The following is an 8,340-nucleotide window of genomic DNA, read 5'->3' as shown; positions in this document are numbered from 1 at the left end:
CTAAGAGCAGTTCTGAGAGACAGTATTAAGCCATTGTGGGAGTAGCAGGAATAGATCTAGGTGCCTGTCCTGTGAGAAGACTGGGAGTATATAGCCCTGGGTCACCTACAAGGGTCTAAGGTAGTTACTCCCCATTGTGTAGCCCAGATTGAGGTTCCCAGGGTCAGTAGGAGAGCCCAGTGGCTCTCCACAGGTTATGGGACCTCGGTGAGGGCCTTTGGTTCTGTAGCCCCTTGTAGGCAACTGTATACTGGAGTGTGGCTGTGCTTTCCACTCAGTGTCTACAAGTTCACTCATGCATTTATTCATGCATTCATTAATGCATATATACCAACACCCTTTCATCCTTAAATTTTTGTGTGCATGTTTGTGTTTTCCCCTTTTGATTTTCTTTTCTTTTGTTTTGTTTTGCTTTTGCAGTTTTTGGCCGGGGCTGGGTTTGAACACGCCACCTCCGGCATATGGGGCCAGCGTCCTACTCCTTTGAGCCACAGGTGCTGCCCTGATTTTTGATTTTCGTTCTTTTGTAAGTGTCTTGAAGATGCCACTATATAGAGAAATTTCTCCCAATTAATGTCATAACTGTTACCATTGCAAGACATTGAATCCCAAGTTGTCCCCTCTGCCTTTCTCCCTCTGAATCAATCCTCCCTAAAGTGAAAGTTACTGTCTTTTTCTCCTGTGTGTTCATTGCCAGTATCTTATGCAAATGAATGGTAATGCAGAAGTATGTTTGCTCATGGCATACTCTCTGACTCCCCCAGGCTCACACATGATACACTCTGGCACTTACTGCTTTCACAAAACACACGTCCCCTGGCCTTTGCACATATGTGCAGTCAACTACCACATCCTTTCCATCTTGCTTGTAGAAATTGCTTGGGGTAGGAATGTGTCTTTCTGTGAGCAGAAGGAGCACTTTTCATTAATTATGTCTCTTTCTTTGGATATTTGGTGTCTGTTTTGGTTTTTTCCCCTTTTATTTTCTTTGAAACAGACCAGGCCTGAGGCTACATATAAACTTATAATTCTGGCATGGTAAGTGTGTATTTGTGACAGGTACATCGTGTGTAGTGTCCATGTCAACCCGCATGCCATCAATTTGGTCAGTTGGGATGCATCTACCCCCAAGAATAATTTGCCCTTATCACCGGAAAGTCAATGTCGTAGATCTGTTTGCAAGCAAAGTAAACTTACCAGATTCTCTTTTCTTCTCTAGGCAGATGAGCTGCTGGTGGTCCCTTGAGGGTTTCTTACTCCATTTATGAAAAGTAGAAGAAACAACCTCATGAAAATGTATTGATATATATCAGAGCACAAATAACTGGAGGGAATTTATATTGACGGCAGACAGCCAAGGTGTGCTGACAGTGGTTCTTACCAAGCACAGAGCCAAGAAGGAATTCTTTTTTATAGTGGAGATCAGTCCAGGGGAGAATTGCTTCTTTATGGCAGTACCAAATGAAATTCATGCAATTTCCAACAGGTTAGTATAGTTGATTTTCTTTCACTATAATTTCTCCAGAGCCAGATATGACACAAGAGGATTGTCTTTGCCAATTCCATGACCCCCATTTTTGTTAAACCTTTATGAGGAAGAGCGGGATTGGAGTCAAGTAAGGGTCTGAGCAGGATGAAAGATGGGCCTCAAGGAGATACAGAACTAAAGGCGAAGTGGAAGCATGGCCCATGCTGAGTTCATAGTAGTGTTCAAGACCAGCTTGTTTTTATAGCATGTATTGCGGGTGCTCTTACTTGAAATCAGCCCCAGTAGGGTAACAGTAAAATGTCCTTGAGAAGATACAAACATAGACATGCATCCAAAGAACCACACTTGCTTCTACATATCTTATACAGCTAACCTCTGGGTGGGAGCTATGACAGGCAGACCTAGGCCGAGCATGACAAGGGGTGTCTTTCGGGTGGCTCCCCTCCCATTGGGCCTAGACATGCCTTCAGACTCACAATTGCCATATCAAGAAGGGCCCAGTGTTCAAGACAGCTGTCCAGGGTCTCAGTTTCTGGTGACCTTTGTTCCCCACCAGGGCCCTGTGAGACCCTGGTCACACTGGACCTAGTAGTCCAACTGGCCTTTGAGTAGCCTCAGAGGGTGGTCAAGTGTGTTTTCTGGTGGGCAGGGGATGGGGTTGTATGCAACCCTGTGTCCAGTCTGAATTTTGTCCATGGGGGCTCAAGCACCCCTAATCCTAGAGGCGTAGCTCAGGGATTGTGTCAGGTTAGGCCTGGTTGGTGGCCCCAGGCTTTACAGGGCAACTATGCCCTCTTTGTGAAGGAGGCAGGTGAAAAGTGCCCTCCATCAGCCAGGCTCCTGGCCACACTGCACTACATGAGCGTTCTCCCAAAGTGGCCAAGACTGCAATCCTCCATGTTGGACAGTGGGTAGCATTTTTTCCTCGGCAAAGGGTGGAGGGAGTAGACTTGGGGATGACAGGTGGGCATTTGTAGAGCAATACTGTTATCCAGAGGAACTTTTGGCAATCCCCCGAAGCCCTGCCTGGAGTTTCCTGGGGAGGAGTGGCCTGGGAGTTCAGTCATGGTCAGGTGAGATGAGGGAACTGGGTCCCAGAGGGATCTGTGCTCTCAGTGGGGGGAGGGGGGCTGAGGTTAGCATGTTCCATGGGGGATCAGGCCATGGAACCATGGGAGACATGCAGTAGGCAGAGACAGACAGCCATCATGCCTGGTGGGTCCTGTAGAGGAAGCCCAGGCTGTGGAGCTGGTAGAGGCCATCTCTAGGCAGAAGTAGGTGAAACCTGGGATAGGGAACTTCATCTGAAATCTGTGGTTACTTTCTCTTTTACCCCTTTTCCTAGTCCTAACCAATACCCATGATTCCCCACTTTTGCAGAGGAATAGTGTTAGTTTTGAAGGTCTCATTTTTTAATATAGCAATTGCCTGGTACAGTGTCTTTTCAGACACTCCTTTACTGGCCACTTTGCCTAAGAATCCACGATGCCTCAGAGAAATGACCAAAAATGGCCCTTGTTTTTTGTTTACCTCTACATTTCCATTCTCAACCCAGTCTTTGCTCTGGGACTTGGCAATTAAGAAGGCTAGTTTACCCTGCCTAAATCTCACCACAGTTATGTCACTGCTCTAATCCTTTCTCCACCTTTGTTTTTCCCATTGCAGTAGCGTAGCCCCCTTCCTCCCCATTTTGCTCAAATTGACCCCCATCAATTAGACCTGTCAAGGCCATGAAGGAGATAAATGTTGCTGAGCACATAGTTCTTCTTTCTTTCTTTCTTTCTTTTTTTTTTTTTTGTAGAGACAGAGTCTCACCTTATCACCCTCATTAGAGTGCTGTGGCGTCACACAACCTTAAACTCCTGGGCTTAGGTGATTCTCTTGCCTCAGCCTCCTGAGTAGCTGGGACTATAGGGGCCCACCACAACGCCCAGCTATTTTTTTGTTACAGTTTGGCTGGGGCTGGGTTTGAACCTGCCACCCTCGTTATATGGGGCTGGCGCCCTACCCACTGAGCCATAGGCACCACCCCACACAGTTCTTTTTTCATAGACCCCAACCACCTAATAGCCTTCTACTGGATAACCACTCCTGTGGGTCATGCTCTTTGTTAGTTCCCACATCCCTGCTTCTATGCTGTCTGGTCAGTGATTGCTCAGGCATCTGATAGAAAATCTTGAGGCTCTACCCTGGACTTCTTTTCTTTCACATGTCCCAGATGCGTGTTTAAAATCACTCTGGGCCAGACGTGGTGACTCATGCCTGTTGTCTCAGTGCTGTGGGAGGCCAAGGCGGGTGGATTGCCTAAGCTCAGCTGAGTTTGAGACCAGCAGAAGACCAGCATGAGCTGAAGTGAGCCAGAGTGAGACCCCATCTCTACAAAAAGAATAAAAATAAAAAAATAAAATAAAATCACTCTCTGGGCTCGGTGCCTATAGCTCAAGCGGCTCTGGTGCTAGCCACATACACCAGAGCTGGCGGGTTCAAATCCAGCCCAGGCCTGCCAAAGAACAACTACAACCAAAAAATAGCCAGGTGTTGTGGCAGGCACCTGTGGTCCCAGCTAGTTGGGAGGCTGAGGCAAGAGAATCACTTAAGCCTAAGAGTTTGAGGTTGCTGTGAGCCATGATGCCACGGCTGTACTCGGGGCAACAGCTTGAGACACTGTCTCTAAATAAATAAATAAATAAATAAGTAAAATCACTCTTTGTGCTCCATCCAGTTCATGCATGTAAGTTTCTTGAAGTGTTATCCAGTGGTATTATGTGGGCAGGGCCTTTCAGTTTGAACCAGCTTTCTTCACTGGGACTCAGTTTGGACCTATGGAGTCTGACCTGTACCCAGCCCAAGACTGTGAGTGTGGTGGTCTCATTGTACTCTTTTGGTGTAGGCCAATGCTGTGGAACCATAGAACATGAATGAACCCTCATGCATACAAACCCAGGTGTCTTCCACAAGGAAAGTAACTGTATCATACTCCAGTGGATGGTTAATGGCATCACTGAATGCTTCTGAGCAAGGTACATTAACAATTCAAACCCAAGTCCCCTTACTAGAGAATATGAGGGTCAGGTTGCTCCTACCCAGAGAGCAAATATCCAGAAGAAAATGCCGTGCATAGCTTCAGCTCCAGGTTCCCAAACATGGCAGCCAATAAAGCGTGGCCTCCACAGACTCCTGAGCCTGGCAGACCTCTCTGCCCAAGGCTCCTTGGGTGGGCAAGCCTTCCTTTGTCCTTTTCACATTGAATTAGGACTCATCTGCTAAGAGGGGCCAGATCCAGCCCCAGAATTCACTGAGTGCCCACACTTACCCTCCCTTCTCTCAGAGGCTTTCCTATGCTGTTACACAGACAGGGACTGGAAACCATGCTTGAAAAGCTTCTAGTAGATGACACTGTTGATCTAGAAACATCAGCCTCTTTGGATTACCTCCTAGGCATTTCTCTCTACCCTTTGTAGATGAAAAAACACCCAGGGAGCCTCAAAACTAATCTAAGTCCTACCAATGGGGTTTAATCTTTTGAGGGACTATTCAAACATGTACCCCTTCCTCTTAGGCTCTATGTGGAATAGAAACATCTGTGTGAACATGTTCTTTAAAAGGAATAGATATATTACTGTGTCCATCGCCCCACATCTCCTTCAGAGCTTTTAGTCCAAATATATACATTGGTCCCCAGTTTTCTGTGGACACCTGTGGATGTTGTATGGGTCCTCTTGGATAGAATTCTTGCTCCTATATAGAAACTAACTCAGCCTGAGATGGGCTGAGTACTTGGATTTCCCTTCTTATCCTACAGACATTACCTCTCTTATAGTCTCATAAAGCCAGTCCTAGCCACAGGCAGGCCAGCCAAGCAGACTTTTCCAGTCGAAAGGCTCAAGAGCAGGCCAGGGATGGTGCAGTAAGTCATCATGGGAGCTGTAGGAATTGACAGACACCATTAACACATTGACTGCCACATGAGTTGTATTTAACTCACCTAATATTGAACCCGGACTTGCCTTTTTTTCATGGCACTCAATGTTTTAAGTTATGAAGATGGGGAGAATGAAGCCTGGGTCACTTCCAGGGGTCACAGGTGGTCATGACCATTGAGTGCTCCAGCTTGGAGTTCCATGGGTCAGAAAGAGGAACCAGTGGCTCTACACAGTCAGGGGACATAGACAAGGGCCTTAGGGCCTGTAGCCCTTTTGAGGAACCTCTACATGAAAGTATGCTTTTTTTTTTTTTTGGCCAGGGCCAGGTTTGAACCTGCCACCTCTGGTATATGGGGAGGCCAGTGCCCTACTCCTTGAGCCACAGGAGCTGCCCAAAAGTATGATTTCTACTCAGCCCTCACACATTCATTCATTCATTAATGAATGTGGACTTGTGTATACACATGCTCTTTATATTTATATGTGTATGTGTATACATATGTACCTATGTATTCCCCCTTTTCTTTTCCTTCTTGTTTCTCCCATAACTGCCTTGGACATGCCACTATGTTTTTCTTTATTCTTTTTTTTGAAACAGAGCCTCAAGCTGTCACCCTGGGTAGAGTACTGTGGCATCACAGCTCACAGCAACCTCCAACTCCTGGGCTCACGCGAGTCTCCTGCCTCAGCCTCCCAAGTAGCTGGGACCACAGGTGCCCACCACAATGCCTGGCTATTTTTTGGTTGCAGCCATCATTGTTGTTTGTAGGCCTGGGCTGGATTTGAACCCGCCACCTTAGGTGTATGTGGCTGGCGCCTTAGCCACTTGAGCCACAGGTGCCGGGCCAGACATGCCACTATGGATAGAGATTTCTCTCAATAAAAGCAATAGCCACTAACATTGCAGGATGTCTGCTTCCAAGTTGTCTTGCTGCTTTCTACCCCTCCTAACAACTACCCCTACAGTGACAAGTAGGTGTCATTTTTCTCTCATGCATATGCTTCCAGTATACAGTGTGAGTGCAGGCAAATGCAGACATGTATCTGCTTTTGGCCTTCTCTCTGACTCTTTCAAGACTTACATGTAATAGATGCTTATACTTTGCTCCTTTCACAAAATACATATCCTTGGGCCTTTGCCCACATGTGCAAAATCATTGTCCCACCAGATCCTTTCCATTTCTCCTATAACAACTGCTTGGGGTACCAGTGTGCCTTCCTGAAAGCAGCAGGAGCATCATTTATTTACCACGTCTCTTTTCTTTGGACAGTTTCTGTTTTCTTTCTTTTTTTTTTAAATAAGAAAAATCTCTTAAGACCCACTCTAACACTTGCAAACACAAATTAAATTACATACTAAAATAATAAGACATTTCTTGGAAGTTCAAAAAAGATCTTTCGAATCTTGTCATCACAATGGAGTGGAAATCCTTTTCTGTCTTAGAGTTGTTGAACTTTTCTTTCTGTGCTTTTTATATTAATGTCTAACTTGTCCACTTTGGTTGTCAGTCGGTCAAGAATGTAGTCTTGTTCCTCAATTTCCATCTGTATCCCCAGGGCTATGCCTTTCAGACGGCCCAGTCACACGGACAGCTCATCCAGGTTGCTATGGATCTTCTGGTGATAGGCTCGAAGGTGTGGGTTCTTCGGGTAAGCATCAGTGCTCACAGTAGAACTAGCCCCTCCAGCAACAGTGTCTACATCATCCAGCTTTAAGAGGTTTGGGTGGCTGGCCTGGTACTTTGCCTCCTGTTCTTTACTTGTACTTATAGCTTCTTTTAATCTATTGCTGACTTGGAGGGTGAGGGTGCCATTCTGTTCAGGTGGGGTCTTACAGGTTTGGACTTGAAGTAATTGACGAGCCCCCCAAACACACTCTTAATGCTGTTGATGTACTTCTGACTGGTCTTCAATCCTGGTCCATCTTATCCACTATCTTCTCTGTGCGTTCTAAGACTCCTCACTGACAGACAAGTTCCATGGAAGTGGCGACCCCGGCTTTCTCGTACATGACGACGGGGACCTGCTGGTGCTGGCAACAGTAGCCTCGGCCCTGCGCAGCACCTCCTGCCGCAGGTACTGCTGCCTGTCCACGGCCCGTTGGAGGGGTCACGGGCGTCCCTCCAGGGGGCCGGCTGGATGCCCTCGTCTTCCATGTCGTCATCGAACGGGTTGTAGCTTTTGGGGTAGGCCGACATGGTCTTGGTCTTGGAAGTGGAAAGGAGCACGTCTGCGGGCTGCCTACGTCTCACCGCACCTGTCGGCCCCGCGGTCGCCACGCGAGCTCCTTCTTTAGTAGTGCACAGGCAGGCCTGCCCCCCGGGGCCTACCATCCCACAAGTCTGCGGGGCGGAAACACGTAGGTGCTTGCAACCGCAGTCAGTTTCTGTTTTCTTTCTTCCCCTCTTCTTTCCTTTGAAATAGACCTGCGTTCAAGCAACATATAAAGTCCTAGTTCTGACAGGGTGAGTATGTGTGTGTGATAGTACATTATGTAGTGTCCATGTCCACTCAGAGGCCGACAGCTGGGTAGAATGAGACACGACCATCCCTAAGAATGATTTACCCTTATCCCTGGAAAGTTAATGTACAGATCTGTATCCAGCAAGAGTGATTATACTCAGTTCTCCTCCTCTGGCCAGACAAGCTGCCGGTCCCTCAAGGGTCTATTAGTCCATTTATGGGCTATGGAAGAAACAGCCTCATGGAGATATTCTGAAGTTTACTTTTCCATACATACACATGCATAGACACCAGGAGGAAAGCTGTATGAATATAGACACCAAGGTGTGATGGCCACCATATGCATAGAACACAGAACCAAAGGGAAGGTATTCTCGATTTCACATGGGCTTCTTCCAGTAGAACATCTTCTTTATGACAGTCCTGAATGCCATTTGTGCAATTTCTTCTTTTTTTTTTTTTTTT

General features: G+C 46.8%; 1 pseudogene; it reads right to left on the bottom strand.

Moving 5' to 3' along the window:
• Positions 1-6,852: 6,852 nt before the first annotated feature.
• Positions 6,853-7,610, bottom strand: LOC100941652 (annotated as a pseudogene).
• Positions 7,611-8,340: the final 730 nt, after the last annotated feature.

This window comes from Otolemur garnettii, unplaced genomic scaffold (assembly GCF_000181295.1).
Source record: "Otolemur garnettii isolate 467f Iridium unplaced genomic scaffold, OtoGar3 scaffold00418, whole genome shotgun sequence".
Classification (NCBI taxonomy): Eukaryota; Metazoa; Chordata; class Mammalia; order Primates; family Galagidae; genus Otolemur; species Otolemur garnettii.
The sequence above is the reverse complement of the archived record's forward strand: the minus strand, read 5'-3'. Positions and strand labels throughout refer to the sequence as shown.